General features: G+C 44.6%; 1 long non-coding RNA gene across 1 annotated transcript in view; it reads right to left on the bottom strand.

Annotated features, from left to right (window-relative positions):
- Positions 1-1,674: 1,674 nt before the first annotated feature.
- Positions 1,675-22,325, bottom strand: part of LOC116084887 — a 39,039-nt gene continuing 18,388 nt past the window's right edge. The window contains exons 3-4 of the long non-coding RNA XR_004116306.1: positions 3,249-3,353; positions 1,675-2,607 (exon numbers count right to left, since the gene is read on the bottom strand). This is a non-coding gene — a long non-coding RNA (uncharacterized LOC116084887). The remainder of the gene's footprint in view (positions 2,608-3,248; positions 3,354-22,325) is intronic.

Genomic DNA, 22,325 nt, shown 5'->3' on the forward strand with positions numbered 1-22,325 from the left:
CTGAAAGCAGAGCCCCAGAGTTGGAATATCTAGGAGCAGGCCAGGGAACAATAGCAAACACCCAAACTGGCAGACCATAAGTCTCAAAAGCAGAGGGATGGTGATGTGTCTTCACACTTCAGATGGATTCCAAGGACTGTCCCTTCTCACACAGTTACAGGACCAAAGCAGATGGGGAGACAAACTAAAATAATCTTAGATCTTCTGTCTGTGTACTTTTATATCTCAGGAGATGATCACAGGAAGTCCCAGAAACCCAACCGACACGATTTGAACAACCAGACATCTCACCTAAGTTTTTACCAAAAAAAAAAAAAAAAAATTTGCATCTGTGTAATTGTGAGTGTCCCATTTTCCTTGGGTCCACCTCTGTGTTTCAAGTTGTCTTGGCCCTCAGCCTCAGGTAAGAAGTGTTTAAAGATGTCTCTGAGCCCAGTTGTGGTGGCACATGTCTGTGATCCTAGCACTGGAGAGCTGAGGGTGCAGGCCATTGATGAGATCCTGCCTGTAGACAAATAAGCTAGGAAATGGATCAACAGAAAGCTCTCTATCCTCTTTCCAGGGATGTGAGGATTCATAATGGAAGGGAACCCCGTCCCCTAAACATGAATGCCCATCTGATCTATGGAAGGAAGCATTCATAATATCTCCAAAGAGCTCAGTGGAGAACAGCAGCAGAGTTGAGACAGCCACACAGTGACTCAACTGATGGTACCAAGAAGCCTCTCTGCAGCCCAGATGGAATGCTTCAGGACTCAATCAGTGAGCGCTGCTGGGCCAATCTTGGAAACAGCTCTCTGATGGAGACAGAAGTTCCAGAAAGCAAATTCTTCCTTCCTATGCCACATGTATTAGTCTAGAACATACTGGGTCTTCAGGCATGGCTTAGGCCATTTATCTATTATTATAACCAAAGAGTTGAGGCTGGGTCATTTGTAAGTCAGTCTTTCTTTCCTTCGTCTCTTCTTTTGTTCCCTGACCCCCATAAGGCAGGAAAGCAGAGGAGGCAGCTAGAAATATCTATACAAGGAGAGCTTACCTTCACACAGAGTGGTAAAGTGAGAGAGTTGCCAGATCTGCCCTGTAACCACCTGCTCTTCTTCCGGAAACCAACCTACTCCTTAGGGTGATGCAGCAAACCCTGTTGGGGAGCGAAGCTCTTGGCTTAATTGACTTTTGGAGGCTTCACCACCTCCCAACACTCTAACACAGGGTGGTGGTCTCTGATAACATAGATTTGGGAAACAAACTATAGTCAAATGATAGTGATCTAGGAAAAGTAGGGTGGCTGAATTCAGTGTAGGTGTTCTCCTTTGCCTCTGGTGAGATTTAACTCAGGAGTTAGCATGCAGGATGCTCACAGTCACTTAAAACTTCCACAGAGCCGGTAGCTTCTGGGTTCTTGTCTCAAAGACTCGAATGATGAACTTGGTAAACTTTGTGAACAGGGGTGATGTGTTTAGAAGGTTTTATTGAAGGTTCAAAGGTGAGAAAGTAAGAGAAAGAAGACAAAGTTTTGTATTGTAGGAACAGGTCTCCAGTAATATGATACCACAAAACTGCTGGTCTAGGGGCTTCTCAAAGCACCCCCCAGAAACTAGTCCCCACATAGCTCAACATCAATATGGAAAGATTGTGTCTAGTATAACGTGAAAAAACAGACAGTAACAAAGGGGATGGGGGCCTTGTCAGTGGTAGATCACAAACCGAGTATCTAAGGCTCAGGATTTAATAATCAACATTCCTCCCCCCAAAAATAATACAACCCCTCACATTAACATGAAGGCTTAACTTCAGAAAAATGTTGAAAACAGATCAAGGCCTACCCCACCATCCATCTCTTTTCTTTCTCAGTTAATTCAAGGCTAGGTCAGTGGGGTAGCTCTGGGGTTTAAAAGCAAGTTACTCTTTGGACAGTCATCAAGCATCTACTGAGTAGGTTCCACTGTGATGGGTACAAGGCAGACAAACCAAACATCTGCTTCTGCATCACAAAGCAATTGCCTGGAGCACATGAACCATATACTTAATACTCAGCCATCTTCTCAAGGAGAGGTGCTTTTTCACTGGAGACACATATGGACCTTGGGATTGAGAACAGGAGATAGAAACAGGACAGGAAACAAACTGGGGGGGGGGGTTGTTTATCTATTTGTTTTGCTTTTTGTTTGGTTGTTTTTGTTGTTGTTGTTTTCTTAGCTAAAAGCTGGAAATGTCTCTGGCCCTGTTGGCAGTTCTGTCCTTGTTTAAGACCAGAGATATTTAAGTCAAAATGCCTTTGACTAGTTATCCTCGGAGGGATTGCTCTACCTCTTTCTCCTGCCACCCACTGCCTCTCAGGAAACAACTGGCCCCTATCACATCACCCTGTAGAATCTGGGACTGTGAGACAAGCCTGGTTTCTGACATCTTGCTACCAAGATAAGCTGTGATTTTAATTCGGTCCTTTGTCTCTCGACCAGGAGTCTGTGTCTTCTGCCACCATCCATAAAAGTGAGCAGCTCAAGTTTTTCATCTTCCCAGGAGAGTAAAGTCTTAGATGATGCTCAGTTGTTGACATTGCCAACCGTATGCAGTACCCTTTTCATTGCTGCGACGAAATAGTACCTGACAAAAACAGATTAAGAAGGAAAGGGTTGGGCTGGAGAGATGGCTCAGTGGGTAAGAGCACCGACTGCTCTTCCAAAGGTCCTGAGTTCAAATCCCAGCAACCTCATGATGGCTCACAACCATCCATAATGAGATCTGATGCCCTCTTCCGGGGTTGTCTGAAGACAGCTACAGTGTACTTACATATAATAAATAAATAAATCTTTAAAAAAAAGAGAGAGAGAAGGAAAGGGTTTATTTGGTTCGCACTTTGGGGGTACAGTTTGAGTCCACCGTTGTGGGAAGGGCGTGGCAGCAGGACTTTGAGGTAGTTGGTCATTCTGTACCCACAGTCAAGACTCAAAGAAATGTAAGTACTTCTGTTCAGCTAGCTTTTTATGCACTCAGGGACTCCAGCTCATGGAATTGGTACCACCCACATTTAGAGTGGGTCATCCCATCTCAGTGAACCTAGTGTAGAAACTCCCTCACAGACATGTCCGGGGTTTGTTTCCATGGTGATTCTAAATCCCATCTAACTAATGATCATGATTACTCATCACACCAACCAATACCAGTGTCTTAGAGCAGGAACAAAATGAGCTGTCCTCCCCTGACCCCAACCCCAACCCTGCTATGGGTCAGATAGAGATTACTACCTGGGTACCTCTGGAGAGACAGGCAACAGGTGTCAAAGTCAACCATGGTGCTTCATGTCTTGTTCAGCAAAGATTTTTCAGGGTCTTCTTAGCATGACTGAGGGGCTAGGTAGAGATGGAGCCCAAATGACAACAGATAAGTATCCAACAGAGGGAAATCAGTGGGAAGAGAGTCTGTGATGCAGGGCTATTCACCGGCAAGTCCACTCAAGCTCATCAGAAGTCCCCAAAATGTTTGGAGAGACCTGGGGGGATTGACACAGTGGGTAAAGGGACTGCCATACAAGCATGACGATCTGAGTTCGCGTCCCCAGAAGCCACATAAAAGCTGGGCACAGCAGTACACACTTATACCTTCAACATTGGAGGACAGGCAGGAGGGCTCTAGGGGTTGGTAGGTGGCTAGACTAGCCAAAATGGTGAGCTTGGGGTTCATGAGGGACCTTGTCTAAAAAGAAAAAAAAAATAAGGTGGAGCAATAAATGAGGTAAGACATAGCAGATTTTAACTTCTGACCTCCACACCTGCCAATATACGTGAGAGCACCAATAACCACACATTCATTACACCACATTTGGGGTGTAGATGAGGGTACACACATTGGGGGGAGAAAATAGGTGAAGGCAACCATACCCACATGTTCATACACCACATGGGGGGTTGTAAGAAAAAAAACGTGTGTGTGTGTGTGTGTGTGTGTGTGTGTGTGTGTGATGGTGAGCTGAGCCTAGCTTGCTTGTAAGTGACAAAGTAGATAGGGTCAGAAAGCCCCAATGCAGGTGAACAGAAGTCACCAACATGGGCTTCCCAAACTGAAGAGATGTCAGTAAGGCAAACGTGCAACCCTTTACCGTCTTCCTGGAATCTCCCCCACTGTCTTCGTGGAAAAGCAGTGCATATGTGCTTTCAGAGCTTATGCAGAACTTTTGGTGCCTCAGACGGACATCTGTTCAAGGCTCGTAAGCACCTGCCAGCCAGGCAGCTTCCGATGCATGCATTAGATATGCATGCATCAGATAAGTAGGGGTTTGTGGGTTTTTTTGTTTCGTTTTTTTTTTTTTTCTCCCCTCATTGTAAATCACACAGTTACAACAGATTTCTGTAGTACAGATTTCGGCTGGAGCTGCAGTCTGCTGGTGGTGCTCCTCTGAAGGCTGCTTGTTGAGGAGACCATGGTGTCGGGCCTTTTGGATAGCACATATTCATGTGTTCACTGTTTCACGCCTGGGTTTTTAAATTGTTCTCTTCGATTGGAAATGAATTTTTACCTAAGAGATGGAGGTGTGGGTTGATTTCATTCCCAAATAACATTAGCATATGTACCATGCTTGAAACCCACATCCCATTCTGGATCTTTTCTTTTTTTTTTTCTTCTTCACTTTCTTCATCCCTTCTCTGCTTGGGGGTGGGGGTATTCCAAAAGCAAACTTTATCTGCACAGTGTATGTGAATAATTCCCTTCCTATTTCATTCTCTATCTACAAGAGCACCTGGTTCAGACCTGTGTCCTCCTGCTTCTTCCCCCACCCCCCACCATCCCCCTCACCCCGACCCTTCCACCCGCACTGCTTGCCTCAGTCAACCCTTCCCCTTTCCCACATGGACCATCACAATGACAATAGCCTCTCCAAGCTCTCTAGGTTTCGGTGCCTTTTAACCCATTGTTCACTCTGCAACCACAAGCATCGCTCTAAAACCCTCAACCTGGGGCACACTACTCTCCTGCTCCATCCATCCTACTGCCAACCAGACATATCCAATCTCCATGCCAGAGTGCCCCTCGCTCACTCTTTCCCACCAACACTCCACGCAGTTTCAAGCCGCTGCACCGAAGCACACAGCGTTTGTAGCTTCTGTCTTTGTGGTAAACTCCCAGCCTCTCCTTGAGATGTGGCTGAAGCCTTGCTTCCCTTCGAATCACCCCACTTCCTCCCGAGCTGAAGGGGATCTCCTTGTCTGAGGCTCACTGCCCTCCCTGACATGCGCTCTGAGTGACTCTCAGATCTGTTGTCCATGGAACTTCACAGGAACAGAATTACACAGCACGTGTTTGTGCATGCCTCGCCTCCTGTCACTCAGCATTCATGCACATGACAGTTATCCTTACTGTTCATGCATGGCTATATTCCCTCACTTTCAGTACGGCAGTTTTGAGAACTACCGCCGCAGCCCAACAGTTTCTCATGTTATGGTGACCCCAACCATAAACTTTTTTTCCCTGCTACTCCATAACTGTAATTTTGCTATTGTTATGAACTGTAATATACATATATGCTAATCAAGATATCTGATATGTGACTCCTTTGGGGTCTTGACCCACAGGTTGAGAAGCCCTGCTATGGTAGGTCCTAGCAGTATGCTTTCCTTTGAACACAGCTTTTGGTTCCTGTGAATAGTGCAGCTGCCAATCTTCTTACAAATATCTTTTGGTGACTCTGTATATTTTGGATGTAGGCTACACCACCAAGAATGGACATGCTGGGGGGATGGTGTATCACAGTGGTCACAGCCACATACAGTCTTTTTTTTTTTTTTTTTAAGATTTATTTATTGATTATATGTAAGTACACTGTAGCTGTCTTCAGACACCCCAGAAGAAGGCATCAAATCTCATTACAGATGGTTGTGAGCCACCATGTGGTTGCTGGGAATTGAACTCAGGACCTTCAGAAGAGCAGTCAATGCTCTCTTAACCACTCAGCCACTTCTCCAGCCCTGCCACATACAGTCTTACTGCATGCATGTGTGAGTACTTTAGGTCCCAATACTTAACATTTCTACTTTAATTTGAACCATTCAGATTGGTGTGAGGCTACATCCCATTTGGTTTTCCCTTGTATTTCCTTACTGGCCAAGGGACTTTCCATGGGCTTGTTTTCTGTGGGTTGTCCTTTTAAGAAGATTACACAGTCCTTTGCTTGTTTTCCTATTGAACAAATGCCTTTTGAAAAACATAGGTTTGGGACTGAAGAGATGGCTCAGTGGTTAAGAACACTGATTGCTCTTCCAAAGGTTCTGAGTTCAATTCCCAGCAACCACATGGTGGCTCACAGCCATCTGTAATGGGACCCGATACCCTCTTCTGGTGTGTCTGAAGACAGCTACAGTGTACTACTCATATACATAAGATAAATAAATAATTCTTTTTAAAAAAACCCACATAGGTTTGGGGCTGGAGAGATAGCTCAGCGGTAAAGAGCACTGACTGCTGAGATCAATTCTCAGCAACCACATGATGGCTCACAACCATCTGTAATGGGACCTGATGTCCTCTTCTGGTGTGTCTGAAGACAGCTAAGTGTATGCATATACATATAATAAATAATTCTTTAGAAAAAAGTCAAATGTTTGTAGGAATTTTTATGTATTCTAGATAAAAAAATTTTGGAATATTCATTTTCAAACCACTTCTCTCATTCTATGGGTCATATTTGATTCTTTTAAATGTTTTAGATTTACTTACTTATTTTATGTGTATGAGTGTTTGCCTGCATGTATGTCTGTGCACCATGTGTATGTCTGAAGCCTGTGGAGGTCAGAAGAGGGTGGTGGACCATTTGGAATAGGAGTAACAGATGGCTGTGAATCATGTCGTGGATTTTAGGAACTGAGCTTGGGTCCTCTGCAAGAGCAGCCAGTGCAGCTAACTGCCAAGCCAGCTTTCCATTCCTATATTTTATTCTCTCTTAATAATTCTACTTGATGAATAGACTTTAATCCCAGCACTTGGGAGTCAGAGGCAGGCGGATTTCTGAGTTCGAGGCCAGCCTGGTCTACAGAGTGAGTTCCAGGACAGCCAGGGCTACACAGAGAAACCCTGTCTCAAAAAATAAAAAAAAAATAATAATAATTCTACTCGATTAATAGACATTCTTAATTTTAGTACATTGTGTCCCAAATTGAGCATGATATTGAATGCAATGTATCTAAAATGTATCAATTTCTTTCTTTTAAGGTCACAGTTTTAATATTTAAGAAAAACTATGTTTTTGTCTACTTTAAGGTCATAAAATAACCGTTTTCTTTTTCTCTGTAGTCTGTGTTGTTTTACTATTCATACTAGGAATGCAGTCCATCTGGTGGGATAGTCTTATTTGGTGTGAGGTATTGATCATGATTTGTTTCACCTTGTGTGGGAAGGCAACTGACCCAGCAGTATCTCCAACAAGAGATCCCTTCCCACAGCTTGGATGATCAAGGCTTTGAACATCATAAAATTATGAGTTTATCCTTAACTCCATAGGCATTCCATACAAGTCTTTGCATCTGTGACCTCTAAACCTTCATGACTGAGAGGAGGCACCATTATCACCATTACACAGGAGAGAAATCCAAGGCAAAGAGAGATTAAGGCACTTGCCCAGTTCACAGACCAGTGACTTGCTCATCACAGAGTGACTCAGATTTGGACCCCAGGAAGCCTCATTTTGCAGACTCTATATTCTTTTTGTCCTCATGCCATGCTGCATCTCACTAGTAAGGCTTTATGGGAACATTAATTTTGGTGATGTTATGTAGACTGGTTCGTGACTCTGATAGGAGAAATATAGACAGACAGTGGTGGACTTCTAAAATAGAGCAACAGTGACAGGAAAGAAGAGATGGGTTTGACCAACATCACTGAACTAAGAGAACAGATTTAATGGTACATCCCAGTGAGAGAATCAAGGCAAAGAGGCTATAGATACATCTGCAGGGAGGTCAAGGAATATACCTGGGTAAAGCTCACATCTGGTCTTCCTGTTCCTCTCTTGCCCAACCTTACATTCTATTTCCCTTCCTTTACTTTACCCCTTAGTTACATTATATTTACAACAAGGGTGGATTTTTCTAAACTGTGTCAAGTCTGATCTATGGTTCCTCCAATATCACTCTTTAGCACCAAGAGACTCATCCAAAATAGTTTCATTCCAAGAATTCTGGTGCTGTGTCAGATGTCCATTTGTCACTCCATCAAAGAACTTAAGGTCTTTCTGTGTCATTGAGTCATATACTCAACTACAAAGGGTTCACCTCCACCAAGAACCACCCCCTCTGATGTCTTCAGCTCTAGACATGTGTTGACTGAATTTTTATTCATAAACCAGAACATTAACGCAGCACTTGAAACCATTAACATGGGTCAGCAGTCACTTAAGCGACCGTAGGAAGTCAGGGTTTTATATTTCCCTCTCAAAAGTTCTTTTAAATAGATCTTTAACAAAGATCACACTGTCTTTCTTGATGCCTTTATATGCTCAGCTCCTTCTCCAGATGGTTGGGAGAAGAAAGTGGTTCTCATGCCATGCTGAGAAGAGATTCTGGAGTGGGTAGTGGGAATGTTGCTGTCTGGTCCTCTCAGCCCTCCCCCCTCCCCCCACCACCCGTTGAGGCAGAGGTTCATCTCTAACCCATTGAGGCACCAGTTGGTATGAACACTTGACGTTGCTGTCCAATGCGCCCTCGTTGTCTCCATTTTGCAGGGAGGATGCTGTAACTCAGCACGATTCACTTGCTGGGTTTCACAGCTAGTCCTCTGCCATTGACTCACTCCTTCATTTATGTACTGCCTTATGCTTGGCACTATTCTAGGTGCCAGTAGGCGGCAGAACAAGGATATGAACTCAGAACACCAAGCTCATGCTCTCAACCATGATAACATATGTCTCCTAAAACCCTGTGGTGACAGCTTCACAGACAACAGTACTGAGTGGCAGGGCAGAGGAATAGGAAGGCAGGAGGCACCATGGCACCCTTTCTCATCCTGTTGCTCTCCTGTATAACCTCAGGCTTTTTCATGTTTGAGCCCCCATCTCTGGAGGCTTTTCTCTATACCTGCCTATCAGAGAAATTATCCCATTCTGGTCACCCCAGCACCCCAGCCTGCATGCACTTATGATCCTCACTTTGGTTCAGCCCCTTTGTCACCTCCTTGAGTAGATCCCTTGGGGGTAGAGATCATGCTAAATTCAGAGCCCAGAAGAGTCTGTGAGAAGTTCATACATATACTTTATACATATACATTTATACATATGCTCTCTCCCTTTCTGTTATATAGCTCTCCCTGGGTTCCCAGAACAGGCAATCTTGCTTATATTTGTTTATTCATTGATCCAGGTACTGATAACTTACACACTGTATTTCCCCTCTAGAAAAATCTGCTCTGGCTACTTTTTGTGCCAACCTTACCAAGGCCCAGCCATATCTCAGTGTCTGTCTTAATAATCACTCCCTGCCCAGCCTTGTGCCTGTGGACTCACCAGCAGGGCCCTTCTAAGGGCAACAGCAGATGGCCAAGAATATGCCAGCTCAATTCTGATGATTCTAAATACTCCCCATATCTCCCCTGTCCTGTGTATGGTGTACATATTCTTGTACACATGTGTATTCAGGTGCATGTGCACATGTGTGTGTATGGGTGTGGAGACTGGAGGTCAATATTGGTCACTTCTTACCTTATTTTCTGAGACAGGGTCTTTCACTGAACAGGAAGGTCATCTGCTCAGATAGGGTGGCCAGCCTACAAACAAGCTCTGCTGTTCACCTTCTAAGCTCTGGGATTACAGACATCTGTCACAGTGCCTGGCTCATTCTGTGGGTGCTGTGGAGTCTGAACTCATGCCTTCATGCTTATATAGGGAACACCTTATGGACTGAGACATCTCCCTAGGTCCTCTCACTTATTTTTATTATTTTTAAAACATGTGCCTGTGTGTGTGTGTGTGTGTGTGTGTGTGTGTGTGTGTGTGTGTGCGCAGGGTAAAGGATTGTGTATGTGATTACTATAGACACCTGAAGAGTCTAGAAGTATCGGATCCCCCTGAACCTAGAATTGCATGAAGATGTGAGCTACTGAATGTGGATACTGGTAACCAAACTCAGGTCCTCTGGAAGACTAGCATGTGTTCTTCGTGGCTGAGCAATCTCTCTAGCCCCTCTCCCTTATTTTTTAATATATGGTTTTACTGTATAGCCTAGACTAGTTTGGAATTTGCTGAGTAACCCAGACTGGCCTAGGATTCCTGATCCCCTTGCCTCAAATCCTTGGGTGCCAGGATCATAGGTGTGTGTCACCATGCCTGGCAAGGAAGACACACTTCTGAAAGCAAGTCCTCCTACACTGAGCCATGACCATCAGCTCAGTTAGCTCCCAGTGCTCAAGAGAATGGAAATTTTAGCCAAAGGGCAACAGTAAACTATATAACTTGAGGAGGCAAAATTCCCTTCGTCTTCTCAGCAGCACAATAGCAGAAGGCACTATTTTAAACTCTCTGATAATTTGGTCTTAATTATATGGTGTGCAGAGGCACTAATAAGTTTACCAATCTGCTAGCAACACTAAACACACATGTCTTAGAAAATGCTACCCTTCTCCCTGCTTATTACAGGACTGGGAACTTGGGTAATTGTGAATAATTAAGAGGGAGTGACCAAATGGTGATTCCGCAGGAAGTCTCCAGAGACATCAACAGAAGTGGGGAACCTGCAGGGTTGGGCAAGGAGTCCCTGAAGGCTGCGGGGGCTGAGTCTGTAGGCATCCATCCTTCAAAGCTGAGAGGGAAGTGGGAAAGTACACCAGGGTGGCCAAGAAATTGCATATTTATCAAGAGGTCCAGTGAAAGTTTTGAGAGTCTCAGGATAAAAAAATGCTGATTGTGATGGAGCGAGACATGAGTATAATTTTAGTGCTCAAGAGACTGAAGCAAGAAGATTTTAGGCAAGGGTAGTCTGAGAGAGAGAGAGAGAGAGAGAGAGAGAGAGAGAGAGAGAGAGAGAGAGAGAGAGAGAGAGAACACAGTAGGGGCTTCCACCCCCAGCTCTCAGAGCCTTGTACCACTGCGGTGTAGGATCACGTGGGTCCTGGGATCCCACAGTCTATACAGCTCCCAGCTTGGTTCTGCCACTCAACAGCTGAATGCCACCAAGTTACTATGGGTGTTCCTTGGCTTCTTCACTGCCGAATGTGGCAAATCCCTGCCTGGCGGGAGTCACACTTGCATCCATAAGCATATGTGAAGCCCCAGCAGACATCTCCACGCACAGTTGGGATGGAATTTCTATTCTTTCTTTCCTTTCCCTGCCTTTTTACTTAAAACAAACAGACAAGTTTAAAATTTGTGTTTTCTGATCATATCCACCCCACCCCTCCCTTTAACTTCCTTTGGACTCCCCTTCAGCATGTCCTCCCCCAAACTTCATATCATCTCTCCTCCTCCTTCCTCACCAAATCTACCATGTGCTGCCATAATTGCACATATATGACACCACCCTCTGAAGCAAGGGCAGTCTACAGGTGGCCACATGCCCTAAAGGAAAAATGACCCTCTCTCAGCAGCCATCAACTGCCAGAGGCCTTTCAGAGAGGGTGGGGCTTTATAAGCCCTGCCTCCATCTATTCTGGAATTTTGACCAGGTAGCCATATCTGATGTGAGTTCTAAGCACAACATTCAGTCATGGCCAGAAGACGGAACTTCCCACCATACCTCATTTTCTAGCTCATACATATTTTTACCTCTTCTTCTATGATGTTACCTGAACGTGTTTGTGTGTGCATGTGCGTGCGTGTGCATGCGTGTGCATGCGTGTGTGTGTGTGTGTGTGTGTGTGTGTGTGTGTGTGTGTGCGTGCGCGCTTGTGCTTGTGTGTTATAGATATCTTATTTAGAGTTAGGCTTAAACAGTCTCAGTTTGACCAGAAATGAGTTTCTACATTAACTACACCCATTGCAAAAAGAAGCTTCTCTGACCAAGGTTGAGAACATCACTAATCTCTGGGTATAAACAGATACTTAGCAGGCGCTTCAATAGTATGTCCATTCCTCAGAAGAGCCTGTGATCTCCCAAGTCATGAGCTATCACAAGGTTTTGCCAGACACAAATTCCCCCCTGTGAAACCAGTAGACAGTGGTTGGTTACCCCCCTAATCTTTATGCCACTATTGCACCAGCAGGCAGATCTTGCCTGGCAGGCTGGCATTGCAGCTTTCTTGGTAAGGGCAGTGTGCCTTTTTCTCTCCCAGCATCACCTTCCAGCACTATGAAAGCTATCCAGCAGGTGGGGCCTGCCTCTTGTCTTTGTAAGTGGGCAAATCATGTTTATGGAGGTTATACATGGCTAGAAGAGTTTCTGAATTGGGTTTATGGAGGTTATACATGGCTAGAACAGTTTCTGACTCTTAGAAGTATCTTTATTACTATTTGCTCAGGGAAGCAAATAATAAAATATGCTCTTTCCTACTTCATCAAAAATGTTGAGCACAGACAGGCTAAATTACTTGGCTAAAGCACCCAGTAAGTAGGTGGTAAGCTGGGCTTGACTCCTGACAGACAGGGGTGGTGTGACTACAGCATAGTCAAACTCAACATGACAGATTTAAGCTACAGTGTGGAGCTGGGCTCTGTGCCCTGATCTTTGTCCTGAAGTTGCAGTAATTAGCCAGAACATTTGTTTCAAGCAGGAAAAAAAGAACACCCCGGCAGCTGAGCGAGTGTGAATGCCTGACTTCTGCCTGGCTTCCTCGGATAAAATAGAAACTTTGCTTCTCTGATATATGTGTTTAGGCAGATTAAATTCATGTTTGATTACAAACCCCAGGATAAAGGGAAAATAAATATGTTCAGCAGATGAGAGATTTCCAAAGGGAGGAGGGGAGGAGAGTCCTCAGTTAATCTTGTGGTAGCTACTGTCCACCGGAGAGACTAGGGTAGGCCACCCTAAGCTGCCTTGGTAGCCTGCCCTGAGACCCTCTGTGAAGGATTCCAGGAGATCCAGAGACTCTCTGTTTCAGGCATGGCACCCACAACCCTACCATGCTGTCAAAATCCTATGGACTTTCGGGCCTCTTCCCTCTGGCCTGTGTCTCACATATCAGCCTGTGTGCTATGTGCTCTCCTCCCCTGGGGCTTTACTGCCTGAGCTTCCACTCCTTCTTAACCTACTGGGAAATAGAAATCAATTCAGAAGGCCCAGCTGAAATGTATAAATCCCTTCTAAGTCTTTCCGCAGGTGTTGGGCAAGAAGTGGCCATTTCCCTTGCAACCCCCAAACACTTGCTAATTTTCTTGTTCTGTTTATCAATCTATCTTTTATTAAAATGACAGTTATTTATGTACAGGCCTGACTTTTCCTCAGAATCTTCACATATATTGTTTGTCTTCTGGTTTCTGAACCCTGAGCACAACACGAAAGTGCATTTAAAAACAAACAAACAAACAAACAAACAAACGAAAACAAAAACCAAAAACATTAGTGGATGGAAAGCCATTCAAGTGTCCAACACAGAAGCAAGGTGAGTCAGGTGTGGTATGGTTCCAAAGTGTAGTTTTATGTGTATCATTAAAGGGATGGCATCCGGATCTCAAGGAAAGAAAAAACTGTTTATCAGCATGTGACGGTGTACACATCTGGAACCCTACACAGAAGCAAGGTGAATCAGGTGTGACATCATCCTAAAGTGTAGTTTGAGTTCCTGGGGTTTGAGTGAAGGAAGCACCAAAGGTGGACATTAGCATCTCCTTTATCTCCAATCAAATGGTTATCAGTATTCATGTGTGGTGCTTACCAGGGTAGGGTGCCCAGCACATAGCAAGTGTTTTATAAATGCTAGCTCCTGTCTTCCCTTCTATTCTCTCAGTGATGAACTTGCCACTGTCCATCAGCAAGTTACACTGCAGAGAGGAGCCCCACAAGAATGTGATAGAGGATTCAAAGCAGGCCAGCAACTGGTGGTGCTGCCCTATGGGTGGCTGTACTGGGTTATTTTGGCAGTAATTCTGGAATATGGATGCAGAGGGGAGGAGCTAGGCATGGTCCTGAGATGGGCGCTTAGAAGTTGTTTTTTTCTAAAAAAAAAAAAAAAAGGGTGTGTGTGTGTGTTAGTCCACAAGGTAAAAAAAACAAGAGGGGAAATGGGCATTTCTGGCTTCATTCTGTGTGTGTCTCTTACTTACCTGCTTACTTCTGCACATAAGCAGTGTCTGCCCAACCCATCTCACCCCCTTTCAAGGATGACACACAGGGCTAACTCAGGGTAGTAAAAAAAGCTGCAGGCCCTAAACCTGAAGTCCAAGGGGAGAGCAGAACCTCTCAGGAAAGATGGACTTCATTATCCATAGTGGTGAGGATGCACCCTGGAGTGACTATCTCCTGAAAGCTGGGTTGATCCCGTCGAATGTTGACCGTATTAAAGGCTTATTTAGACCTTCTCGATGATCCAGAACTGAGACAATGTCAGCCAGATCCACCACACTTATACCAGGATTGCTAATGGTGAGCATCTCTAGCCCTGTTCCAGCTTTCCTCCGTCTAAACCTAAACCCCACATTGGTACCCCAAGACAGACTGGGGGGGTGTCACTGGACCCCTCTGCTTTCATTGCCACTTGTCACTACAGTCAGCATTCTGGGTACCAGTGGCCAAGCCTAGCGATTCAGTATCCCCAGAGTCCAGGATTTTGCCATTAAAAACTCTAGTTACATTTCAAATTTGATAACTTGGTTTTTGGGGGATTTGGGGTTTTTTTATGGTGCAAAGGGGTGCGCCCCAGGGTCTCAGTCACATAGAGCAAGTGCTCATCACCGAATTACATCCCAACTCCGTGGCTTTGGCTTCTGGCTTGTTCACTCACTCTCTAACAATAGCTATCATCAATCTGTGCCCTTTGGGGTGAAAGACACGGAGACATAGGGTTCTGTGGGCATCTACCAAGACACCAGGGCAGAGGTCAGGAAGGTTGTGTGGTGGGGCAAGAAGGTTGTAAACGGGGTGAGATTTAGAAGGCTACGGAGGAAGGGAAAGGGTCCTCTTTAATCCTATTTGTCCTAAGGGAGTTTTCCAAAGCCAGACAAAGGAGCTCCTGTCTAACCCCCAGTCTCACCCGCAGACTGTCCCGGGCAGTCTTTATGCTCCCCTTTCTAGCTGTGCGCACTTGGCTGCACAGATTTTTAAAAGGACAAAGGTTGCTTTAATGGTGTTAATGGGGGGTGATGAGCAAAACATAATCTTATAACCGAAATGGCTCACTCATTCGTGTGAGCTATTGAGAGCTAAATCTCTTTGGTAGGTGGAGAAGAAAAGGATTTGAAATTGCCTGCCACCCACCTCCTCCGCAGGAGTAGGCATGCATTAATGAGGGAAGGCTCCGCTCACTCCGAGCTCTCTGCAAAGAGGCTGCTTTGCCGATCGCAAACATCTCTGTGACTTGCTAGGCAGGACTGGAGAAACCGTGGGGGTGGGAGGGAGGCTGGCTGTTGCCTGCGGTGTTTTTCTTCTGGGGCTCCCCGTTGCCTCTACAGCAAAATGGCTACTGAGAAAGGACCCAAGTACAGAAGCGGTATTTCTGGATTCTTATTCTTGCAAGCTCCTGGTCAACATGTGGTATCCTGCCGTGGCATGGTGTGTCCCACTGCCCACTTCTGAGCTTACCTGATGGCAAGCAATTGAAGAGCTTGCAAGTAAGTTAAAGTCTGTTGGAAAACTGAAGGAAGTGGACATCCTAAGAATAACAGGGCTTTCAAGATGGCTCGGTGGGCTAAGGCCCTTGCCAATAAGGCTCACACCTTGAGCTGGAGCCCCAGGACCCGGGAGAACTGAGTCCCATAAGTTGTCTCCTCTGATCTCCACACACATCTCCTCCAAATAAATGAATAGTAAATGTAATAAAAATTATTACAGCAAAGGACAGCATATAGATGTAATATGGTTATTGCATAGTAGCTTAAGACAAAGAATCATGTACAGAGCCTCTGTTGAGAAACTGGGGGTGGGGGGTTACAAAATGATCTTAACTACTGTTAACAAGAGGGTGAGGGAACAACTTGGTCTATGGAATCTCTGCTGTGTAAGCAAGACAGTGTGAGTTTGATCTCCAAACTTTCTGCTGAAAAAGCTGAGTGTGGTGCTTCAGCTAATGCCCATGCTGCAGAGCCAAAGACAGCCAGTCTTCTGGGACTCACTGGCCAGCCAGTCTATCTAGTTGGCAAATCCCAGGCCAGTGAGAGACCTTATTTCAAAAAGTCAGGGTTGATGATCATCTAAGGAATGACAATGGAGTTGACCTCTGTCTTCCTTATGCAGGTGCACACATATGAACAACCACAAACTTGTACACACACACACACACACACACACACACACACACACACTTGTAGGTTGAACCTCACAACCTTCCCCACCCCCAACCTCTTCTGTCATCCTCCAGGCTGAATGGAGAGGAACCAGTCAGCCAACAGAAGAGCAAGAGCACATACATATTTCTCCACTAAAGCGACACCTCCAAAACCTACCCAAACAGAGCCACCAACTGGGAATCCAGTATTCAAATGCCAGAACCTATAGGGGATTTCTCATTCAAATCACCACAGAGTGTGACAGGAGCACTTGTTACCAGAGGGTGGACCGTTACTGCACCCCCACCATGTACAGGGGGAAAGAGAGGTACAATTGGAGCACTATATGGAGGAAGAAATGAAGATCTGTGATAAAACGATCTCCAAGGAAGACAGGTGTCGCATTGGACTATAGAATGGCAAGGGCAGTGGTGTGTGCGCTATGCTATGGGATACAGAAGAATGGACATCAAGGAGAGCTTGGAACTGGGGCTGGAGACATGGTTCAGTGGTTAAGAACTGTGACTGTTCTTTCGCGGGACCCAGGTTCAATTCCCAGCACCTGTATGGAAGTCCACAACTATCTGTAACTCAGGCTCTACACGTGTGCTGTATCTCCCCAGAAAAAGTTTTGTCACACACCACACACCAGCCTAGTTAATCAGTTATTAGGAATCTGCAGTCAGAATTGAGAAGGTCTCAAGTCCTCCTGTCTATGAGCCTCCCTTTTTCAAGAGTTTCCAGTGCTTTCTTTATATGCATCACCTCATCATACGGCTCAGCATATTACAGTCTAGCCTCACTGTCTATGGGCCCTTAGACTCAAGCTCTCTCTCTCTCTTTTTTTTTTAAAGATTTATTTATTTTATTTATATGAGTACACTGTAGTTGTCTTCAGACGCACACCAGAAGAATGCATCAGATCGCATTACAGATGGTTGTGAGCCACCATGTGGTTGCTGGGAATTGAACTCAGGACCTCTGGAAGAGCAGTCAGTACTCTTAACCACTGAGCCATCTCTCCAGCCCCTCAAGCTCTCTTTTCTTAAAAAAATATTTTTAAAGATCTACTTATTTTGTTTTATGTGTTTGAATGTTTTGCTTCAGTGCGTGTGTGTGTGTGTGTGTGTGTGTATGCACAACATGCATGCCTGGTATCCAGGGAGGCCAGGGGAAAGTGTCAGATCCCCTGGAACAGGAGTTACTTGGTTGACTCTGCTAGCTAGGCACATAGGGCTCAGTACCATGAAGGAACAGAGCTTAAGAGCTAGTAAAACATGTCTACTCATCCCAGAAAAGGAGCCCAAAGCATAGATACCACCAAAGTCCACAATGAGCTTTATCGGGGTTACTTACAGGAATACAGGTGAGAATTACCTATAGGAGGAGAAACGACTCAAGATAGTTACATCTCCAAACCCCACCCCAGCTTAGGTGACAGCTCACAGTATTGGGGAACCTGTAGCACACTGCATAGTCTGTGCTATAGGACAGTGTCCCTTCCAATTGACTCAGATGGTCTAAGTCTCTTCTAGGCAGCTCAGCTGGTTTCCGCTCTTTTGAATAGCTGGTCTGACCTCAGAGTCTTCTTTGCAGCTCCACTTCATTTATCTGAGAGGTACTCTTAACCCCCCTAGCTTTTGTTGCTTACTCTGGCAGGGAGGGTCCTAGTGAATCTGGTCAGTTTTAGGGAATTCTTGGAGCTGTTTTGAGTTGTTTACCTTCCTGTTTAGGAGCTTCCAGCAGGATGGAATTTTTCTACCTAGGAGGAAGCTGTTACACAACAGTGTGTGTGGGTGGAATGTTTTAGAGGTGAGTGCAATAGAACTAAGGTTGGGAACAGCTGTTACAGATCAATGGTGGCAGAACCCCAATATTTGAAGGAGTATACTTCCTAGGAAGAGAAACAGACAAGGGGGTAAAGTAGCAGGTTCAGAGAGTGCAAAGAGCCCAGTGTGCGAGAACTCTGCACTATGAGGGCATGGCACTGCAAAGTGAAGCTAAGGCTGGTGGAGAAGATGATGCTGGAAGAAAGAGGAGAGGGAAGAGCGGGAGGAGGCAGGGTTGGGTGAGATCCTCCTGGAAAGTATTGTGGTCGTGCTGACAAGTTTTTGGAACTGCAATGTTATAGACTATGTGGTTTGTTTCTTTAAAAATATTTGTTTTATTTTTATGTGTGGCTGTTTTGGTTGTGTGGCTGCATGTGCAGTTATGTATGTGAAGTGTTCATGGAGGTCAGAGAAGGGCATCTATCTGTCCCCATGGAATTGGTCAGGGATTGCTGTCAACTGCCATATGTGGTGTGTTAGAATGGCGGCTCGAGTCAGGACATACCACAGTAGGCCCAAACAGTTCTGCATGCGTAAGAGGTTTAATTGGTAGAGAGAGATGGGGTAGTGGCAGAAAGAGAAGAGGGGGAGAGAGAGAGTGAGGGAGGAGCAGTCCCCATATATATATGTGTGGTAATGTAGTGGCCACAGGAAAAGGTGGGAGGTGAGCCTAATGGATTCTGAGAATATGGCAGCTGTTGCCTTGGGAACAGGTCTGTGAGGCCCGGCTATGTGACATCATGGGTTTTGGAGGCCCTGATGCCAACAATATGGATTCTGGGAACCAAATCTAGGCCCTCTGTAAGAGTAGCAAATGTTCTTTATTAATGAACCAACACTCCTTCATCCTGATCTGTTTTCTAATAATTTTTCTAACTTCTCTGAGGAGGGGGATTGGTAAAGATTTGAGAAAGGAACTTCTAACCTGTACTTGAATGGTTTGGGCCATTGTGTGCTTTGACCAGAGAGCAGCCTGGTGCCTCACGACAGCATTCTATTCAACATGTCACTACGTATCTGACTTGGTCTTATAAGATCATAACGGAACTGAAAACTCCACCTATCTGGTATTTTTACTGTTGCTTTTCTGTGTTTAGATGTGTTTGGATACAATAGCACTTGGTATGATACCAAGCCGGGAAGGTGTGTAGCCAAGGTGCAATAGGCAACACCGTGTCACCCAGATATGTAGAAAGCAGTACCATTTAGGTTTCTGAGCACTGTTGGGTTTGCGTGATAAACTGACCCAGTCACACATTCCTCAGAATGTCCTTCATTAAATGACACATGACTGTGGTGGTAGGGTAGCCTCCCATGAACGGGGAGATGGGACGGAAGGATCCCTTGAGTTCTCTGGCCAGGCAACCTTGCTTTAAAAAATGGCTATCCCAGGCCAGAGAGAAAACATGTCTCAAAACCTGAAGTGCGCATGTCCTGAGGAATGCTATATACATGTGTGAACACATGCATGTACACATAAATGAGTAAATAAATCAAAACAATAAAACCCACTAATTCCTAACTCTACAAGATTTTTTTAAATTAATGTAAACATATTATTTTGCATGCCGGCCTTACTCACTTATGCATTTATTTATTTATTTCGCAGTGCAGGGATCAAACCCAAGGTTTCATATGTTCTGATGCTCACCTATATGCGTAGCCTCATTTTTGACATTGTCTGAAAATGTTGCCAATTACTATCTCAAATTGCTGGGCTCCAGCTAGTCTCCTGTCTTAGCTTAAGTAGTTGGGATTAAAGGTGTGTGCCACCATGCTCAGTGAAGGCAGGCACGTTCAACAGTACTTTTGATAAATGATGGTAAATTTAATATTATTTAATATTACATTATTATTGCTTTTGTTGTGTATATGTGCATGTATGTGCAGTTCCATGTATGTGGAGGTCAGAGGACAACTTTCAGGAGTCAGTTCTTATCGACCCTGGATTCTTTTCCTTATTTGTATATAATGCAACTGGGGCCCAGAATTGTTCAGGTATCAAGGCTAAGTGCGTATCCAAAAAGAACCAGCTACCCTTTGATAGCTCAAGTCAAGTCCTAAGATGATGCATTTCAATACGCACCAAGGAAGCTGATAATTTACATTAAAATAATAGCAAGATTGGCATGTCCATTATGTAGGGTTGTTTTGAGCTGTTAAATTGGGGAAGGAAGAAACAATAAAACCTGGTGAAGTGGGTATGTGCTTCGGGAAATCAGATATTTCCTCTTTAGCCGATCTCTGCTAGAGAAGACGGACTGTTTAATAAAACGCTAATACATTTTTAAACAAAGCACTTCTTTTTAAGTAGTCTTAATCATCACAGGTTCTTAAAAAGTATTAGCTGAACCACAGATAACTACATTCTGGATGATTTAGACTCCTAAGGCTTTTTAAGTGTGAAGAGGGATAACACTGATGAGAACTTTGTGATCTTAAAATTTTGAAGTGCCTTGAAAATATAAAATAGTAAGATGCTAAAACCTGAGGTTAGAAGGAATCCTTTTTGTGAAACTGAAACTAGTGTTTTGGGTTTTTTTTATGTCTTAACACCCCCCCCCCCAAAAGGCGGGGCAGTGGTGGCACACACCTTTAATCTCAGCACTTGGGAGGCAGAGGCAGGAGGATTTCTGAGTTCAAGGCCAGCCTGGTCTACAGAGTGAGAGTGAGTTCCAGGACAGCCAAGACTACACAGAGAAACCCTGTCTCTAAAAACCAAAAAACAAATAAAAAACAAATAAAAACAAAAAACAAAAACAAAAACAAAACCTCAGGATATCCTAGAGAGCCTGAAGTTGTCTGTATGTCAATTCATGCTTAACAGTCACGAAAATAAGAGGCATGTGGAGGTTAACAGCAAAGTTCTTTTCTCTCTCTCTCTCTCTCTCTCTCTCTCTCTCTCTGTCTCTCTCTCTCTCTCTCTCTCTGTGTGTGTGTGTGTGTGTGTGTGTGTGTATACATACATGTGTGGAGGCCAGAGGTTGACATTGGGTGTCTTTCTCAGTTGTACTTCTTCTCAGTTTTTGATACATCTCTCACTCAACCTGGAGCTCACCAATTCATTGAGGCTGGTGGACCAGCAAGCTCCAGGGATCCTCCTGTCTCTACCTGCCCAACTCCAAGACTATAGGCATGTATAGCCAAACCTAAATTTTACATGTCTTCTGAGGACCAAACTCAAGTCCTCATGTGTGTATAGCAAGCACTTTACTGATGGAGCCATCTCCCTGGCCCCAGTTTTCTTAAATCCATCAAAGTAGCCACAGAATATTTCATTAGATTTCTGTTTTACATTTTCCCAGTTGAAGGTTACCCAAGCGGTTCTTAACACCACTCTTGTTCTTATCCCAAACCTGACAGAAGATCAGGAGTTCAAGGCCAGCCTCAGCTACGTTTTTAATTTTAGACTAGCTTGGGTTATATGAAACCTTGTCTTAAATAACTGAAATGAAATAAATAAGTCAATAAATAAATTTTATAATGCTCTTGTCAGTTGGACCCCCACCACAGATATAAAAGATAAATTGGTTTGCTCTCTAAGCTGTTTTGGGATTCTCAGTCTTCTCTCCAGAGCCCAACCTTGTTAGTACCTACCATACAATGTTCTAAGTTCTCTCGGTCTCACCTTTGCCTCCACAATAACTGATTGGCCTAAGAGAGGGAAGCAGGGCTGGGGCTGGGGTGCATGGTTCTCAGTTTTAACTTCCTTCAAAAGAGGCCGATTAGCGTTTCTCTGGGTCACAAACTGTAAGATGTGAAGCTTGGGGATGACATGGGATGCTCTTCCTCCCTGAGAATGTGTCTTGTGAAACAAAGGAGAGAGGACTGATGTTCCCTGTCCAAAGCTCACTCTCGAGACTTTGTGATTCTGCAGGAGAGCTACCCTCTGCCCAGCAAGGGACTGCTTTTTCTTGATTTCCAAGATAAAGCACTGTGAATTTGGGGGTGAGAGAGATTCCAGGAAAAGAGGGCCACTAAGTCCTCTCTCTTAGGAAAGAAAGTGCTCTCTGGAAGTAGCCAGTTCAAAGTAATTCAATCTGCTCATCACAGAATCTTGGCAATCATTTAAATGTTCACACACTATAACCATATTCTGGATTGTCTACCTTGCTATAATTCAAGTCTTGTTTTATTGCTCTCCACCTTCCTTTTCTTTCTTT

This window comes from Mastomys coucha, unplaced genomic scaffold, assembly GCF_008632895.1.
Source record: "Mastomys coucha isolate ucsf_1 unplaced genomic scaffold, UCSF_Mcou_1 pScaffold9, whole genome shotgun sequence".
NCBI lineage: Eukaryota > Metazoa > Chordata > Mammalia > Rodentia > Muridae > Mastomys > Mastomys coucha.